The sequence below is a fragment of the Cygnus olor genome, chromosome 23 (assembly GCF_009769625.2).
Source record: "Cygnus olor isolate bCygOlo1 chromosome 23, bCygOlo1.pri.v2, whole genome shotgun sequence".
Classification (NCBI taxonomy): domain Eukaryota; kingdom Metazoa; phylum Chordata; class Aves; order Anseriformes; family Anatidae; genus Cygnus; species Cygnus olor.
In genome coordinates, this window is record NC_049191.1 from 4,296,187 (window position 1) to 4,313,519 (window position 17,333).

A 17,333-nucleotide genomic window follows, 5' to 3' on the forward strand; every position below is an offset into this window, starting at 1 on the left:
ATGAAATCAACTTTTCCTAGGCCAGCCCCGAAGAATGAGATACATTCAAGGCATGCTGAGGAACTGGGTTGGCACTTATCACGGAGCCGGCATTATTCGTTATGAATCACTGCTCACGAATGCCTCCTGAATTGCAACTTGAAAATGCCCCGTTTCGTTCGGCGCGTTATTCGCCGGGAAACCAGGCCGGCGCCCCGCTCGAAGAGCTCAGCCCCTCGCTTCGAACCCTGCGGAGATCTCCCTGAAGACAGGAGGGCTGCGGCCCCAAGCCCCCCAACCCCTTTTTCACTTCACAAAACCACGTCTCAGGGAGGGTTTGCACAGAATAAAGTGGCGAGGAACACACCACATTTTGGTTTTTTTTTTTCCCCCTCCCGTAATTCCTCCTCGTTCGTCCTCCTGCCGAGCCCACCCCCAGCATAGTTTCGTAAAACCAGAGCTGGAAGGATTTGTCAGGAATGCGGACCAGGCAGAACCCAAAGCTGGAAATATGGGCGACATCAGGCGCTTTGCTGCCGCGCCTCCAGTTCTGCGGGGCTGGGAACGGACAGATTAAGCAGGGGTCCTGCTAACGTCACCCCACAGCAGCTCCAAAAACCCCGAGGAGCAGCAGAGAGCTTGGAAAGGCTTCGCCTCCGCAGCTGCGAAGAGGAAGAGCCTGACAGGCAGGAGCCAGCAGAATTTTGGTCGTTGGTTTTTATTTTTATTTATTTTAAAAAAAAAAAAAAGGCTGGAATTTGGGGCATTTACTTTTTGAACTTGATACAAGGTATAAAAAAAATTGTTTATTTTTTGAAGCAGCGCAAATATGCAGTGTGGGGAGAAGTTTACATTCGGATCGGCGCTGGAGGCTAACCTCATACAACCCCTGCTTAGTAAGGGCAGCGGGGAAACCTGCTCCTCGGCCCGAGCAGAGCGAGGCTCGTCCCCAAGCAGAAACTGCTCATTTTTAGGCAAACGTCCTGGGTTTGAGCCCTGCTGCCACCGACCAGCCCTGGGACAGCGTCGCCAACCGCAGCTCAACCGAAGATTAGAATTAGCTGGGCCTCTGAAGCTTAGCTCAAGCTCTCTCATTCAAACTCTGCTTTCAAGAACAGCACTCAAAAAATAATAAAAAAAAAGCTTAAAGCTGAAGAGTCTGCCCTGCTCCACCCTGCTTCCTGGATAAAGCTTGTCCTTGGCTGTGATCGCAAGCAGATTTTCAAAGTCACCCTATCTCCACTCCGCGTTTCCAGCGGGGGGATGCGAGCTCCGGTTTGTTTTTAACCAAGCTTTGGAATAAACTCCGCATCGGTTCCTCTGACAAAAATCCCGCTCGAGGTCACTAAGAGGCGAATCCGACCGAAAAGTGTCGCAACGCAGCGTTTGGCATTCCCGCAGCGCTCGGACAGTTCTGCAGACGCCTAAAACGGGTGGAAAACACAACAACTCCCCTTCCTCATGTGACCGAGCACTTCCCACAAAGGAACGCTCTGCATCAGCCCTGCCACAGGGAAACTCACGCGCCCGCCGCCGGCGTCCCACACCGTTTACTTTCCACCTTCCCATTCTCACACGGCCTAGGGAAGGACACACGAGAGCGAGGGTTACAGGAGGATTAATAAATTACGGCCTCTCATCTGGAGCAGGCGTATTTAACGCCAGTTTTTTGTTGTTACTGGTATCGCCTCGTGTCCACTGCCGCTTGCAGCGCTGACAACCCATCGTACGGTCCCAGCAGCGCTCTGACCTGCGTGACCGCAGGCAGTTCTGCTCCTGCTGAAAGCAGGACATAACACCAAACACGAAACTTCTGGCAAGGAGAAAAAAAAAATCCTACCCGAGGACGGTCTTTGAGGTCAAATAATAGCCGAGAGGGAGGAGCTGCCATCTCTTACCTTCCTCCAAAGGACACCTGCTATTCGTATCCCAAAGGAGTAACCCCAACACAAGCCTAACTGCTAGCGAGGCACAACCCCGAGGACATTCTCCAGCAACTTATTTCTCCCCTGGAAGGAGGAGAAGGTCTGAGGTCAGGGGCAGGTCAGCGCATCTGCCCGAACTTCCCGACCACGTCCCGTTACGCCCTTCGACGCTGCTTCCCCGCGAGCGCCGAGGGATTTAACGTTGGCGAAGACATTTCCTAACAGGCGCTGCCTTACCCTGGGAGTTTTACGCTTTACGGCTCGCGCACACCCGCGCAGCGTGACCGCGCGGGGCGAGGGACGCACCTGGCCGCAGGTCCCCCTCCTGGAGGGAGGGAGGGTTCCCCACTGCCCAGGGCTCGCAGCGCGAGCAGCCGGCCGCACGCCCAGGCACGCTCGTTGTGTAGGTACGAGACGAGCACGCTTCTTCGCGAGCACCTCTAAGGCAGGCTGCTGTCAAACCCTGCCAGCGCGGCCTGCACCAGGCCATAAAGCGAGGGACGCTCCCCAGACCCCCAAACGCCCCAGCCCCACTAAGCCTCTAGGCCCCCCAAGAACCCTAACGCCCTCCCCCAGACCCCCAACCCCCCAGCCCCACTAACCCCTCCCCAGACCCCCTAAACCCCCAACCCCCTCCCCCAAACCCCCTAAACCCCCTCCATTCCTACCAACTCCCTCTCCTGAGCCCATAACCCCCTTCCCACACTCCCTTCCCCCCTCCCCAGCCCCTCTAACCCACTTCTAGACCCCCTAACACTCTCAGCCCCACTAAACCCCCTCTAGACCCCCTGACCCCCCCCTCCAGCCCCCTCTAACCCCCTTCTTCAGACCCCGTAACACCCCCAGCCCCACTAATCTCCCCTCCAGACCCCATAATTACCCCCTGTCCTCCTAAGCCCCCTCTCCTGACTCCCTAATCTCCTTCCCACACCCCCTAACCCCCCCAGTCCCTCTAACCCCCCTCTCCAGCCCCCCAATCCCCCCTCCAGACCGCATAACCCCCCCCAGCCCCTCTACCCCACTTTCCCAACCCCTAACACCCCCAGCCCCACTATACCCCCTTCCCACACCCCCTAACCCCCTTCCCCAGCCCCTCTAACCCACTTCCAGTCCCCCTAACACCCCAAGCACCACTAATGCCTCCTCCAGACCCCCTGACCCCCCTACCCACCCCCTCTACCCCCCCAGACCCCCTTATCCCCCCTACACACCCCCTGATCCCCCAACCCCCCCCAGCACGGGGACACCAGCTCACCCCAGCCCCTCAGGCCAGCCCAGGGCCCACGCCCTGCCCCGAGCCCTGGCTCCTGGGAGGGGCCGGGCGAGTGTTAGCCCGGGACAGAGCCACGGCCGCCCCCTGCCCCCCTCCGGCTCGGGGGCACCGGAGCCCCCCCCACAGGCCCTATTAGCTCACTTTGTGGCAGGAACCACCGCCCGCCTCAGCCCCGTGGCTCACTATTTGGCAAGGGCCTAGCAGCCCACCCCAACCCCTCCGCCGCTCTCCCGAGGCAAGAAGCGGCCGGGGAGGGCCGGGGGGCCGCCGCCGGCTCTTCTCAGCACTCACCTCGCTCCGGTGCTGTCCTCTCCGGGCCCCTGGGCTCGCTACCACCAGGGCGGGCCAGCCCGGCCGTCCGCCATTCCACGGCTCCCCCTCCCTGTCCTGACTGAGCCTCGCCCCGCCTCCTCCCGCTCGCCGGTCCGCTGCGCCATTGGCTCGCCGGCTAGCAATGCCGCCACGCCATTGGCTAAGAGCGGCTGTCTATCAAAGCCGCCCTACGCCACTTGCGTACGAAACCGGAGCAGCCGAAGAACCCCACCCAAGGCGGCCGCGCAAAGAGAGTAAACAGGGAGGAAGGTACCACCAGGGGGACGGGGCGAGGGGAGCCTCGGGGGCCTTTGGGACGCATCCCCGGGGCGGAGGGGAGAATCGCGACATCGCGCCTAGTCACGACATTTCTAAAACCTCGCTGTGGGTCTGTGAGGGACGACAATATTACCCGCGACTTTAGAGGAAAGGGGGATGTCCTTCCCTCCCCCCTCTCTGAGAGCCTCCCTTTGGTGTCGCCCTCCGCCTCTACGCTCTCAGGCCCTGGGAGGAACGTTCCACCTGGGGGAGCGGGGTGGGGGGGGTGCGGGACGGGACCAAGGGGGAGCGAGGGGGTGGGGGACAGGGACAGGGCTGGGCTGGGCGGGCAGGGCCTGGCGGCCCCCGCTGCAGCTGCGGGCACAGGGGGGGGGGTGAGGGGGGGGGAACCTGCAGCCCCTGACAGCTGGGGGGGGGGGGCAGGGAAGGGGGGGGGACACGGGGCATGGGGGGGACAGGGACAGGACATGGATGGGGACACGGGGCATGGGGGGGACACAGGGCGTGGGGGGGACACGGGGTGTGGGGGGGGACAGGGATAAGGTATGGGGGGGGTCACAGGGCATGGGGGGACATGAGGGGACACGGGGGGGACACAGGGCATGGAGGGGGACACGGGGCATGGGGGGGACAGGACATGGGGGGGGACAAGATGGAGGGGATACGGGGCATGGGGGGGACATGGGGCATGGGGGGGACATGGGGCATGAGGGGGACATGGGGCATGAAGGGGACATGGCACGGGGGGGCACAGGATGGAGGTGGACACGGGGCGTGGGGGGGGGACACAAGGCATGGGGAGGGGGACACAGGGCATGGAGGAGGACAGGGACAGGGCATGGGGGGGGGACAGGGCATGGGGGTGGTCACAGGGCATAGGGGGGACATGGCACAGGGGGGACAGGGACAAGGCATGGGGGAGACACGGGGCACGGGGGGACATGGCATGGAAGCGAACGTGGCAAGGGGGGACACGGCACGGGGGGGACACAGCACGGGGGGTACACGGCATGGGTAGGGACAGGGCACAGGAGGGGACACAGGGCATGGCGGAGGTCACAGGGCACAGGGGGGGACACATGGCATGGGAGGGGACAGGGACAAGGCATGGGGGGGACACAGGGACAGGGCACAGGGGGTGCCCAGCAGCAGGGCACCCAGCTGGGATGCTGGTGTAAGCCCAGAAGGACACCCTGCAGCCCCCTGACACCTAGGGGGGACACAGGGCATGAGGGGGGACACAGGACACAGGGAGGGGACAGGGACATGTCATGGGGCGGGACACGGGGACAGGGCACCCAGCTGGGCCGCAGCCAGCAGCTCCCCGCAGGCCTCCCTCCAGGCCTGGCCCTTCCACGGCAGGCAGCTGGTAGCCCGCTGGTAGCCACGGGGCTGGCACCGCGTGTGCTTGTGGGGAATTGGGCAGCCTCCAGCAGGCACCAGCCCCACAAAAGGCAGGTTTGTGCTCGGATTTTCCATACGTGGCTCCGGCTGAGGCAGCGGAGGCTCCAAAAAGCTGCCTCCAGCCTCCAGCTTGAGCGTCCTCGGTGTGTCCTCCCCAGTCCCCCCCAGGGGTGTGCAGGGACAGCCCGGCGTGGGGCTGTGAGGCAGGGCAGGTTGCTGTAGAGCCGTAATCCTCCTCTGCCTGGAGGAGACACCCTCAGGGGGGACAGGAGGAGGGAGAACAAAGATTCCCATTGTCCCAAACCGCGGGAGCAAACACCTGATACAAAACGAGCAGCGTGCTGCTGCCGCAGCGCTTCTGCCTGCGCACCTGGGGCATTAAATCTTCCCTCCCCTGCTTGATCACTGCCACCAGCGCCGGGCTCGTTTCGGCCGAAAGAGGCTGGAGGCATCTGTTGGGTGCTTCGGAACAAACCGCAGCGAGTAAATCCCCGGCAGTCCTGTGGCTCCCCCGCTGGGAGCACCCAGACCCCGGGTACCCGCGGTGCTGGGGCCTCATCACCACCACTCCTCGGCACATCCTGGCCGAGACGGCTGCGTGATCATGGTGGAAATGGCTTTTTCTCGCCCGTTTTGCGCCGCCCCTCCATGCGCAGCATCCCAAGTAGTGGTGCTCAGCCGTGCCCCCCCACCCGCCAGCACCCACCCGTGGGTGCGAGGCGGGGGCCACGGGCCGAGGCGCTGCGGGAGGCCGCGGGCTCCAGGTTTTCCAGGCTGCCAGCGAGCCGTCGCCTTGAAGAAGATCTGCTTCTATCTCAAGGTGTCACAGCCTCAAGGGAACCACCTAATCTGTAGCTGCGCTGCAACCTTTATCTCTCCCCGCCTGTGTGAGAGGCTCTGTTTATAGCTGCCGAATAATACCTGCTAAATTGCGGGATCCAGCCCCCCCGCAGCACCCCCTGACACTTGTTTCTCTGCGAGAGGGATGCTCTCGCCTGCCAGGTGCCTTTTTCTGGAGGGAAATGCTTTGCTGGGGGACAGACAGCTGGGCTGCTCCTGCCTCTCTCCTGGGTGGGCTCTGGCCGCATCCAAGCCCCCCTAACCCTAGCAGGGCCCTGCCCCACGCTGCTGCCCCCTCCAGCTCCCTCCCACCGCTCAGCCTGGGCTCTGCTCCCCGCTAAAATCCAGCAGGTCAAGCCTCATCCTTCCTCGCCACACCCCAAGGACAGGGATGAGCAAAAATCCTCAACGGGAGGGACAAAATCACAGCTTATCTCGCGCTGCGTGCTGCCCCAGCCTCGCACGAGGCCGTGACCGTGTCCTTGCCCGGAGGTGCTGGGGGATGGTGGCCAAGCAGCTCTCGAGTCCCCCCCAGGCTTTGCCAGGGAGCCTCGGGTGCCTGTCCCTGGCCAGCTGCCCCCGGCGCTGTCCTTGCCTCCGGCAGCTCTGCCTCCCCGCTGCCCCCGTGCCTCACAAAATGGCCGAGGAGCGCGGCACGGCGGCTGGCGCGCAGGCAGAATGGCTCCAGCTGCAGCCCCGCTCCCCGTGGGAAGGCAGCCAGGGCTGTCAGCACCAGAGCTGTGAGGATGCTCTGGAAACGGGCACCCAGCAGCGTGCTGGGGGCTGGTCCTGGATCCCTGGTTCCCATGAGTCGGCATCAACCTGGGCTGCGGTGGCAAGCCGGGCTGCGTGGGGCACGCGGGGTGCGTGGGGTTCCTAGGGCCTGGGGGATACAAGGGGGGCACAGGGTGGGGGGGACGTGAGGGAGACACACAGGGGGCACGGGATGCACAGGGTGCACTCGGCATGGAGGGGGCATGAGGTGCCCAGGGGGCATGGGGTGCATGGAGCACGCAGGATGCAGCAAGTGCCTGTAGTGCGCAGGATACATGGGGTATATGGGGTGCCCCTGGTGTGCAGGACACATGAGATGCACAGGGTGCCCATGGTGCCCAGGACATGTGGGGTGCCCCTGGTCTCCAGGACACATGAGGTGCTCAGTACACATGGGACTCCCCTAGAGTCCGGGACACACGGAGTGCCCCTGGTGCCCAGGACATGCGGGACGCATGGTGTGCCCCTGGTGCCCAGGACACTTGGGGTGTCCATGGTGTGCAGGACACTTGGGACACACGGGGTGCCCCTGGTGCCCAGGACACGCAAGGCACATAGGACGTCCATGGTGCCCAGGACACACAGGACACTTGGGGTGCCCCTGGTGCCCAGGACACACCGGACGCACGGGGTGCCCGCTGCCCACCGGGGCCCCGGGCCAGCTCGGCAGCGGGCAGTTGCTGCGCCGCTGACATTTACTAATCAGCTCTAACCTCGGCTGCACACCCGCTCGTCTCGCTTGCTGTCTTGTCTCCATGGAGACTCCGCAACCTTTGCTCACTCGTTAATGGTATCTCAGCAAACGAAACTCCAACGCCACCCAGCCTTCCCCTCCCGGCCCCGGCGAGGGGGAGGCTCGCCCACGGGAGACATCCTCCCCGCTCCCCTCCATCCCCATCCCCTCCCGCAGCCGGGGATAAAAGGGATGAGTCCTTGTTAACGAAGGACCGAGCCAGGCTGGGCCGATCCGGGGGCAAGTTCTGAAGGCGGCGCGGGAGGAGGGCGAGCCAGCATCATCCTCGCCGCGAAAACAAGACCTGGCGATTTTATTGCTGCGGCAGCACCGATGGGCTCCAGCTGTGGGATGCCGGCCAGGAACCGGCTGCGGTGCCCGCAGCTCTTCCCAAGGAGGATTTATTTTGCGCAAAGCCCAGGGCGGTGGCCGTGCCCGGCGTGTTTGTGCCCCCCACGTCCCCACCCCAAACCTCGGGGTGAGCGGGGTGGCCACGCACCCCCTGGGAGCCTGCTCCGTCCCCGGCGTCCTGCGCTCGCCAGTTCTGTTTTCAAATTAACATGGGAAAGATGCCCATTACCTGCTTCCAGATAATGACTATGATTAGGCAGAGCTCTGCTGCCAGCCGAGATCTGAAGGATTTCTGTGCACTCCAGCAGCGCTTGCCGGTGCAAAAACAAGAGCAATAAAGTGTAAATAAAAGACTAAAGAAAATAGCGTGGTCCATCAGCGGAAGGGTGCGTGGAGGCAGCTCTAATGACAGCCTTTCTGCGGCTGTGTCGATGGTTTCAGCCCCGCTACAGACAAGGTGAAATTGGTGAGGGGCTGCCCCACGCCTGCACCCCACGTTTGAGCCTGGATCAGCCTCCGGTTGCTCAAAACCGGGGGGTTTGGAAAGAGGGAAATAAGTAAATAAATAAATAGAGATGTGCGCTTGTTTGTGCTGGGCAGGAATAGGTGAGCTGCAATATAATGAGCAAGGCTGGCCTTGGGGGACTCCCAGCCCTGCAGGAAGAGCTGTGGAGAGGAAGGAAAAGCCAGCCCCATCTCCCGAGACCTCTGCGCCAGCGCACAGAGCGCTCCTGGCCGCGGTGCTGCCCGGGGGTGCCCCGTGCCCCGAGGGCTGGCGGGGTTTCTGCCTCCCCAAAAGGATGCCTGCAGCCCTACGGGGATGGGGATGGGCAGGGGGCAGCGCACAGAGGGGAGGATGGGATGGGGTACGCCACCCACACAAAGCTGGGTGCGCAGCTCAGCTGGAGCACTGTCACCCTCCTGGTCCCCATCCAGAGCCCTCGCTGCCCTGCAGGCTCCCTCGTGTCCCCAAAACACCGTGGTACAGCCCAGCCTTCATCCCCAGGAGGATGAGGATGGGCTGGGACACATCAAGGGGACCATGAGACGGGGACACCCATGGCACATGGCGGCACCCTGCCCGCCCTGCAGCCCCGTCGGGGCGGCTCCCTGTGAGTCAGAGGCAGGCAGGGCTGAGCTGGCAGCGGGGCACTGCTCACCGCAGGGCTCCAGGGCGAGGAAGAGGGCGGCCGACACGGGGCGAGGAAGGGCGGGCGGCACGTCCCAGCCTGCGGCACCCAGCCATTCACCCGCCTGCCGGGCCTCGCCTCCCCCTGGGGCTGCATTCCTCACCCTGCGCCCTCTGTGAGATGAAGGGGACCGGTGTCGGGCACACATCCTGCGGGGAGGCTGGGCACCCCAAGCTGGCCGGTTTATGTGGGTTCAGCATTTGGGAAGGCAGAAACCCCCTGCCCACGCTGCCAAGTTGGGAATGTTTCTCCCTGCCTCACCTTACGCTGGTGGTGCCCAGGGACAAGGTGCCACCACGTGCAGGGACAAGGCGCTGCTCCCCACCGGGGCTGGAAGATCTGCACGGTGACCACTGCCTCCCAAATCCTCTCCCACGCGTGGCTGCAGGCAAAGCAGCTCCCCAGGGACCCCGGTGGCCCCGTGTCACCCTGCCAGGAGGGATGCAACAGCCGCAGGGCTGGTGCAGGGTGGTCCCCCCCAGACCCCCACCCTGCACAGGGTCACTGTGGTCCCGGTGCCCACGGGCACTGTCTGTGGCCACAGCCCGGCCGGGCGGAGGCCCAGGGAGGGAGCTAATCTCTGCCCCGATTAGGCAGAGTTCCCAGCAATGGAGGTTTCTTCTTTTTTTCTCCCCCCTCAGTGATAACAAATAATAATATAATCCCCTTAATCCCTCCCCGAGGAGCCGGCGTGCACACCGAGACAGGAAGCGCGGCGCTTCTGCCACCGCTGATAACTCGCACAATTTGGGCCCTCGGAAAAACAAACACCGGGGCTGGCGCCATACCCCCAAAAACCCGCACGGTGCCCCCGGGCTCCCACCCCAGCACCCCCAAACCAGACCCTGACCCATTGCCAGCCCCAAGGGACACGATCCTGACCTCATTCCTCCTGCAGGGCACAGCCAAGGTCCCCACCACAACCAAGCAGCTCCAGCCCCCAGTGGAGCTCGCTCAGCCTTTATAGGGCGCAGCTGCCCCCTCCCCACCCCATAGTCCCACCGAGCCTAAAAGGCCTCCTGGCGGCCTCTTGTGTCCCTTGCAGAACCCCCCTGGAGCTTGAGCACTTTCGGGGTGCCGTCCCCTTGCACCCCCATGTTCCTCAGGGGTCAGGGACATGCCCTGAGTGCCCCCACCCCATGAGGCTCCCCCCGCTGTGCCCCAGTGGAGCTCTGGCACTGGGCGATTCCCCTCTCCCCCTCACCGGGGCCCCTCTGTGCAAGATGTGGGATCCCTGGCGTGGAGCCCCCCCCTTTTTGTCCCCCCCGGTCACTGGGTGCCAGGGAAGAACCCCGGCTGCCAAACCCCGTCCCCGTAACGGGGAGCCTCCCCCTGGGGCGGGTGCGCAGCCCCCCCCCCTGTGCCAGCCCCCCCCCCCCCAGCTCCGCCAGCCCCGCCAGCCAGCAGATATTGCTAACAGCCCGCAACAGCCCTCGCTTTTATTCCCTCACTTTCCTGGCCCCTGCTCTGCTGATCTCAGCTCCTCTGGCTCCAAAACGGCTTTTAAAATTACCAGAGAGTGGAGACCTCTGCGAGCGCTCTGCCCCCGGCTGCCACGGCCGCCCGCGGCCCCCCCCCCCAAGGCTGGGGGCAGCTCCAGCGCCAGCACGCGCTGGGGACAGGGGCACACACTGGGTGGGGGTTACCGGCACACACTGGGGACATGGGCACATGCTGGGGGCTTTGGGCACACGCTGGGGGCTACGGGCACACACGGGGTGAGGGCTATGGGTACACGTGGGTTATGGGCACACATGGGAGACATGGGCGTGCACTAGGGGACATGGGCACGCGCTGAGCGGGGGCTCTGGACACACGCTGGGGGCTATGGGCACATGCTGGGGACACGAGCATACACTGGGTGGGGGCTACGAGCACACACTGGGGGCTGTGGGCACAAATGAGGGCCATGGGGGCACAATGGGGACACTGACACACACTGGGCGACATGGGTATACATGGGGGACATGGGCACGCATGGGGGACATGGGCACACACCAGGGACATGGGCACGCACTGGGGGGCACTGGCACACGCTGGGGGACATGGGTATACTGGGGACACTGGCACATAATGGGGGCCATCAGCATTGCACTGGAGCCATGGGCACACATGGGGGGACATGGGCACGCACTGGGGACACTGGCACACACCGGGGGATGAAAGCGTGCACCAGGGGACTCAGGCATGTACTGGGGACACGGGCACACGCTAGGGGACACTGGCACATGCTGAGGGACGTTGGCACACATGGGAACCATGAGAGTGCGCTGGGGACATGGGCACACACTGGGGGACATGGGCACACAATGGGGACACTGGCACAAGGGCGCATGCTGGGGGACACGGGCATGCACTGGGGGACATGGGCACATACTGGGGACAAAGGCACACACTGGGGACAGTGGCACACGCTGGGGACATGGGCATGCACCGGGGTACATGGGCATGCACCGGGGTAAATGGGCACGCACTGGGGGACACTGGCAGACACTGGGGGGACACAAGCATGCACCAGGGGACACGAGCACGCACTGGGACCCGTGGCAGAGGTGGCCCCGCAGCCAGCAGCACCCGTGGGTTGGCGCAGAGCAGGGTGCCGTCCGCCCCGGTTATTTAAAAGGCGCCAGGCTGGGCTTGATTAAAACAAAGTAAAAGCCAGAGCCAGGGCAGAGAGGGGATTAGATGGCTCGGGGGAATGTTAATGGACTCCAGAGCTTTCTGCCCGGCCGGCGGCTGGGCCGAATCCAGCCGGGGTGGCTGGGGACGGGCAGGGCTTGGGCTGGGTGGGCGCAGCGAGCGTGTTGGGGCTCAGCAGGACCCCGAAACGGGGCTGCGGGCGCTGGGCTCGGGCAGAAGCGGGTTCGCCATCCCGCTGGGTGCTGGGGAGCCCGAGCTGCTGCCGGAGGAGCGGAAGGAGAAGGAGGGGGGGGGACCCGGCAGGGGGGTGGTGGAAATAGCTTCCAAGGGCCTGGCCCTTCCTCTGGGAAAAGCAGGGGTGGTCTGGTGCTGCAGCTGGGCTCCGCGCCGCCCCCGCCGCTGCACAGGGGGCCCTCCCCGCGCTGGGGACGTCCCGGGGCCACCGCCACCGCCACCGTCCCCTGCCCGCAGCCCCCTTCCCAAGGCTGTCCCAGGGCTGTCCCGGAGCAGGGGACGGGGACAGCTCGGCCGGCGGGGCTGCCAGCAGCCAGGGGGGGCTTCGGAGGGGCGCTGGCGGCGGGCAGGGGCTGCCAGATGCACTGGATTGCAGGTCTGACGTGGGAAATCGCCTCCCTTCCTCGTTAGCTTGTGATTAGCATGTCAAGTGGTTGAAGTTCGTGGGTATAAAGGATGCGAGCTAAGAATAATGGCTTCAATTTTCTTCGCGGCACAGCCATTAATTTGAAGGAGAAGGGTGGTGGTGGTGGTGGTGGGGGGGTGGTGTCCAAATCTCCTGGGCAGCTCCAGACAGCGCCGCCGGCCCCCGGCCCGTGCGGTGCCAAGGCTGGGCCCTGCCGCGGCCCCGAAATCGCTCGTGGGGCGAAGCAGGGCGAGGGCGACCTGCGGTGGCACGCCTGGCACCAGATGTCCCAGTGGCGATGGAAAGCCCGGTGATGGGCTTCAGCTGGCACCGGGGGGGGCGCATGGAGGGTCCCCCCCCAGGCAGTGTGGGTACGGGGGTCCCGTGTGCCGCCCCATGCCAGGTGTGCAGCCACGCGCCCCGTCCTCCGCCCCACTCCTCGATCCCCTTGGAAAAGGGGCATTTCCATGGCCTTGTCGTCCCCCCCCCCCACCCCGGGCTCCGTCCCCACGCTGGGAGGTGGGAGGGGAGGGCAGGGAGGGGAGGCAAATTCCTGCTTTGTTTCCGAGGGAATGGGAGAAGTCGAAATGGCAGCGAGCCGCCTCCGAGCAGAGCTGCGACGTTTGGGCTGCTTAATTAAAAAATGGCCCTGTTGGCCCCGACCAGGCACAGCCGGGGCTTTCCTCCGCCTGCTCCTCCTGCAGGCTCGGTGCATTGCACAGCACCGCGCACAGCACCCAAGGCTGCCAAGTTTGGGGGAAAAGCTCCTAAATCCTGGCGCTGTACCCCCTGCAAGCGGTTCCCCCCCAAACTTCAACGAGCACGCGCTGCGCAAATAAAGAAAGGGCAAAGCGAGCGTTTCCCCTCCAAATTTCGAAGGCATTTTGTCCTTTTTTTTTCCCCCCCCCAAGCAGCCTCTGCTGGCAAGACCCAGCCAAGAGCCTGGCACGGCGGTAGAGCCGCTGGGCCGTGCTGATAAACCCCCAGAAATCAGCCCGATCACCGGGCCCCTCAGCCGCAGAGCCCGCTCGATGGATTTCATTTAATTTATTTTTAAAAATAAAATGTAAAACTCACACTATAAAATATAAAACTCATCCCCCCCCCCCCCCCCCCAAGCCCCGTCCCTCGCCGCTGCTTTCCGCTAACCAAAAAGAGGCAAAATGGCGGGGAAACGGCTCACAGGGAGGGCAAGGTGTTCGCCTGGGGTCGATGCAGAAGCGTTCGGCACTGGTCCCGTGGGTGCAGGGTGCAGGGCACCCATGGCACACCCCCCCCCCTCGCCTGCCTCAGTTTCCCCATTGAGCCCCGTTGCAGGCAGGGAGATTTGGGGGAGGCTGAGCACAGTTTTGGGGTGTCCTGGGGTGGGGTTGTCCCTCTCCCATGGGTGCTGCGTGTGCAAGGGCTGTGGGTGAGGGGGCTCCAGCCCCCGTCCCTGCCCCACCAGCAGCCTCCCGGTGCTGTGGGGTGGGGGGTGCCAAGGGTGGGTGCCCCCCACCGACATCCCCAAGGGCATGCGGCCTCTGGGGAGGGTGGGGGGGACCCTGATGGCTCTCCTGGTGCTGGGTGATACCGGGGGGACATCAGGGGTGCACCCAGCGCTGGGGTGCAGGCAGTGAGCGTGGCGGGTCCCCAGGGATGGGGATGGCGATGCTGCAGCATCGCAGGCGCCAGCAGAGCCCCCCCCACCCCCACCCTCATCTCTCCCCCCGCTTTACCCCAAGGACCCTGGGGGGGCTCCCAGGGTGCTGGAGGGGACCGCAAGGGAGCCGTGTCCCCCTCCCTTTGGCCCCTGCCCCGTGGAAATACAGCCTCCTCCAAACCCCAAACCACCCGCACCTGGGGGGGCTGGGGCTGGCAACCCCCCTCTCCTCTCCCTCCAAGCACCCTGGCCCTATAAGGGGGTGCGGGGACCTGGCTACATCCTCCCAACCCCATAACAATTTTATTCTTTTTTTTTTTTTTTTTGGGGGGGGGCTGCATAGCACCACGCTCACTAGGTCACGGCTCACGGCTCCCCAAAACATATTGCCCCCCTCCTTTAGCCCCCCCCCTCTCCCGCACAGCCATCCTCGTTGCCCGGCGGCGTGGCGCTGGCAGCCTCGCTCCCCCCGCACCCCCGGCCATCAGTATGCACCGTGTGTTGTTCTCCATAGCAACCTCTTTCTTCCCCCCCCCCGGCCCCCCCAGTGCTGCACGAGCACTTCGCTGCAGCAGCCGTGACCCCGCCGGGATTGCTAACCTCTCCCACCCACAGGTGGCTGCTGCCCCCCCCTCAAATCCCCCCCCCCCTCCCCAAAGGATGCTGCAGGGCTGAGCTGCCCATTCCTGGAAGTTGTGTTTTTTTTTTCCTTTTTTTTTTTTTTTTTAATTTAATTTATTATTATTTTTTTAATTTTTAATCGTTTTTTATCCCTTTTGGCGCTTTGCCCAGCCCTTAACCTGCCCGCAGCCCCAAGCCGCTGCCTCCTCCGTCACCCACCGGGGGTGGCACCCATGGGTGCTGATGGGTGTGTGTGTGTGGGGGCACCCATCGTTCCCAGTAGCGCGCGGCGAGGGCAGCGGGTGCCCACTGGTGCCACTGGGGGACCCCCACGGAGGGATCCCACTGTGGGCCTCATCCTGCTCGCTGCTTTCCCCCCCCCCCCCCATAGCCATGCTGGGGCTGAGCCCCCCAACCTGGGGGGGGGGGCAACGTCCCCCTTTTATCCCCCCCCCTTGGCGCAGCGAGGCCGTGCCGCCCCCCGAGAGAAGCAAGACAGCAGCGGCACCGCTCAATATATAGGTTTCTTTTAATATAAAAAAAGTGCCTATGAAAAATTCCTTCCTAAATACACAAAAAGACCAGTTGAGGGCAAGAGCGGGGGCCGGCGGGGCCGGGCGTGGGGGCTGGGGGCTCTCCGGGGGGGGGTGCCACGGCCACAAGCACTGCGTGGGTCAGCTTGGGGGGGTGACACGAGGAGGGGGGGGGGCTGCTATTTTGACCAGTTTTTTTTTTTTTTTTTTTATCCCCCCCTTTTTCTTTTTTTTGGGGGGGCATTTTGCCCTTTTCTTTTGCGCTGTTTTTCATTTTGGTGGAGGGGGAGGTCAATTTTTTTTAATTTTTTTTTGCACAATCCACAAAGCCGTACAGAAGTTGCCAAACCTGGGCTGGGGGGGGGAGCAAACGAGGGGGGGGGGAGCAAAATGAAGGGGGGGGGGAGCAAAATGAAGGGGGGGGGGGACAGAGGGAAAAGGTTGGGGAGAAAAAGAGGAGCCGAACCCCCCCGGCACCCACGCACACACGCACACCCTGAGCTCGTCACCGCGGGAAGGAGAGCGGTCCCCCCGTGCCCCCCCCCGGCTCCCCCTCCCCACAAAGAGGGTGTGTTATTGATTTCTTTTCTTTTTTTTTTTTTAAATCTTTTTTTTTAACTCCTTTTTTTTTAAACTCCTTTTTTTTTTTTTTAAACTCCTTTTTTTTAAACTCCTTTTTTTTGTTTTGTTTTTTATACAAATTTGGATCTTTGGGTGTGTACTGCCAAAAAAAAAACCAAAAAAAAAAAAAAAAACGCGTCGTCCTTATTAATAATAATAAAAATAAAACTCAAATCATCATCATTAAAAAAAGGCAACGGAAACCCAAGGAACCCATGCGGAAGTTGCACACCACAAAACCACAGCAGATGTACAGAATGCAATATACAAGACACGATTTATAATAAAACATTATATACAATAAATAGGTTATTGTTACTTTTTTTTTTTTTTTTGTCGATCGATCTGTAAATAAATTTTCTCAGTGCATACTGGTGGGTTTTTGCTCTTCTCTCCTGCATATTTGCCTCTCTTTCGCTTTAGTTTTTTTATTCTCTGTCACTTTTTGATTCTCTCTCAGGTGTGTGGCTCTCCTTTATTTATTTTTATTTTTTTGTGAATTTTCGTCTTTTTTAATTTTTTTTTTCCTTAAACATTTTTTTTTCTCCTTTTCTTCAAAAGTATTTACAATTGCTGGTTTTTGTGCAGAAAACGAAACTTAATAAAATAAAAAATAAAAATCCAAAGAGTCCCTCTGCTTCTGGCGGGAGGAGAGCGCGGCGCCGGCGCCACGGCCGGGGCGGGGGCCGGGGGGGGGGGGCGAAGCGGGGCGGCAGGGCCGGGGGGCACCGGCGGCGGCCCCCTCCTCTCCTCTCCTCTCCTCTCCTCCTCTCCTCTCTGCTCCGGTGGCCGGGGCCGTCGGGTGGGCGCGGGGGGCCGAGGGCGCGGGGGCTCCGCTGGCTGGGCTGGCTGCGGGGAGAGCGGACAGGGGTGAGCGTCCGGCCGCCCCCGGCCCCCCCCGCCCGACTTCCCGCAGGAGGGATGGATCCGTGCCCGAATGGGTGGTGCCCGTGCGGCCCAGGGGTCTGGGGTCCTGTACATCCCAAATCTGGCACCCCCATGCCCAGGGGTCTGGGGTCCTGCAACCCCCCTCGTCTGGCACCCCCATGCCAAGGAGTCCGGCACCCACCTGCCCAGGGGTCTGGGGTCCTGCACGCCCCAAATCTGGCACCCACATTTCCAGGAGTCTGGGGTCCCACAAACCCATATCCAGCACCCCCATGCCCAGGGGTTTGGGGTCCTGCACGCCCCAAATCTGGCACCCACATGCCCAGGGGTCTGGGGTCCTGCAAGCCCCAAATCTGGCACCCACATGCCCAGGGGTCTGGGATCCTGTAACCCCCTCCCCCCTCCACCTGGCAACCAGCTGCCCAGGGGCCTGAGGTCCTGCACACTCCAAATCTGACACCCACATGCCCAGCCGTTTGGGGTCCCACATGCCCCTGTTTGGCACCCACATACCCAGGAGTCTGGGGTCCCACAAATCCCCCATCTGGCACCCACATACCCAGGGGTTTGGGGGTACTCCACACCCCCCCCATTTGCCACCCACATGCCTATGGGTTTAGGGTCCTGCAAACCCCCCATCGAGCACCCCCATGCCAAGGGGTCTGGCACCCACCTGCCCACGGGTCTG

The 17,333-nt window shown here is 62.7% G+C and overlaps 2 protein-coding genes and 1 long non-coding RNA gene across 13 annotated transcripts in view; 1 reads left to right on the plus strand and 2 right to left on the minus strand.

Moving 5' to 3' along the window:
* The window catches only part of WASF2 (WASP family member 2), a 29,990-nt gene extending 26,323 nt beyond the window's left edge, over positions 1-3,667 (minus strand). Inside the window, exons 1-2 of one of the 2 annotated variants that reach the window (XM_040534813.1) lie at positions 3,469-3,667; positions 1,878-1,988 (exon numbers count right to left, since the gene is read on the minus strand). The gene's annotated coding sequence lies outside the window, so the exon portion shown is untranslated. The remainder of the gene's footprint in view (positions 1-1,877; positions 1,989-3,468) is intronic. The other variant, XM_040534812.1, reaches the window with a different exon arrangement.
* Positions 3,668-14,537: 10,870 nt separating this feature from the next.
* Positions 14,538-15,336, plus strand: LOC121058808. Its single transcript, XR_005814361.1, has 3 exons — positions 14,538-14,597; positions 14,775-14,850; positions 15,068-15,336. It is a non-coding gene; the product is annotated as an uncharacterized LOC121058808 (long non-coding RNA).
* Positions 15,337-16,015: 679 nt separating this feature from the next.
* Positions 16,016-17,333, minus strand: part of AHDC1 (AT-hook DNA binding motif containing 1) — a 51,852-nt gene continuing 50,534 nt past the window's right edge. For 9 of the 10 annotated variants that reach the window (XM_040534804.1, XM_040534805.1, XM_040534798.1 and 6 more), the window contains one exon: positions 16,016-16,606. The gene's annotated coding sequence lies outside the window, so the exon portion shown is untranslated. The remainder of the gene's footprint in view (positions 16,607-17,333) is intronic. The other variant, XM_040534797.1, reaches the window with a different exon arrangement.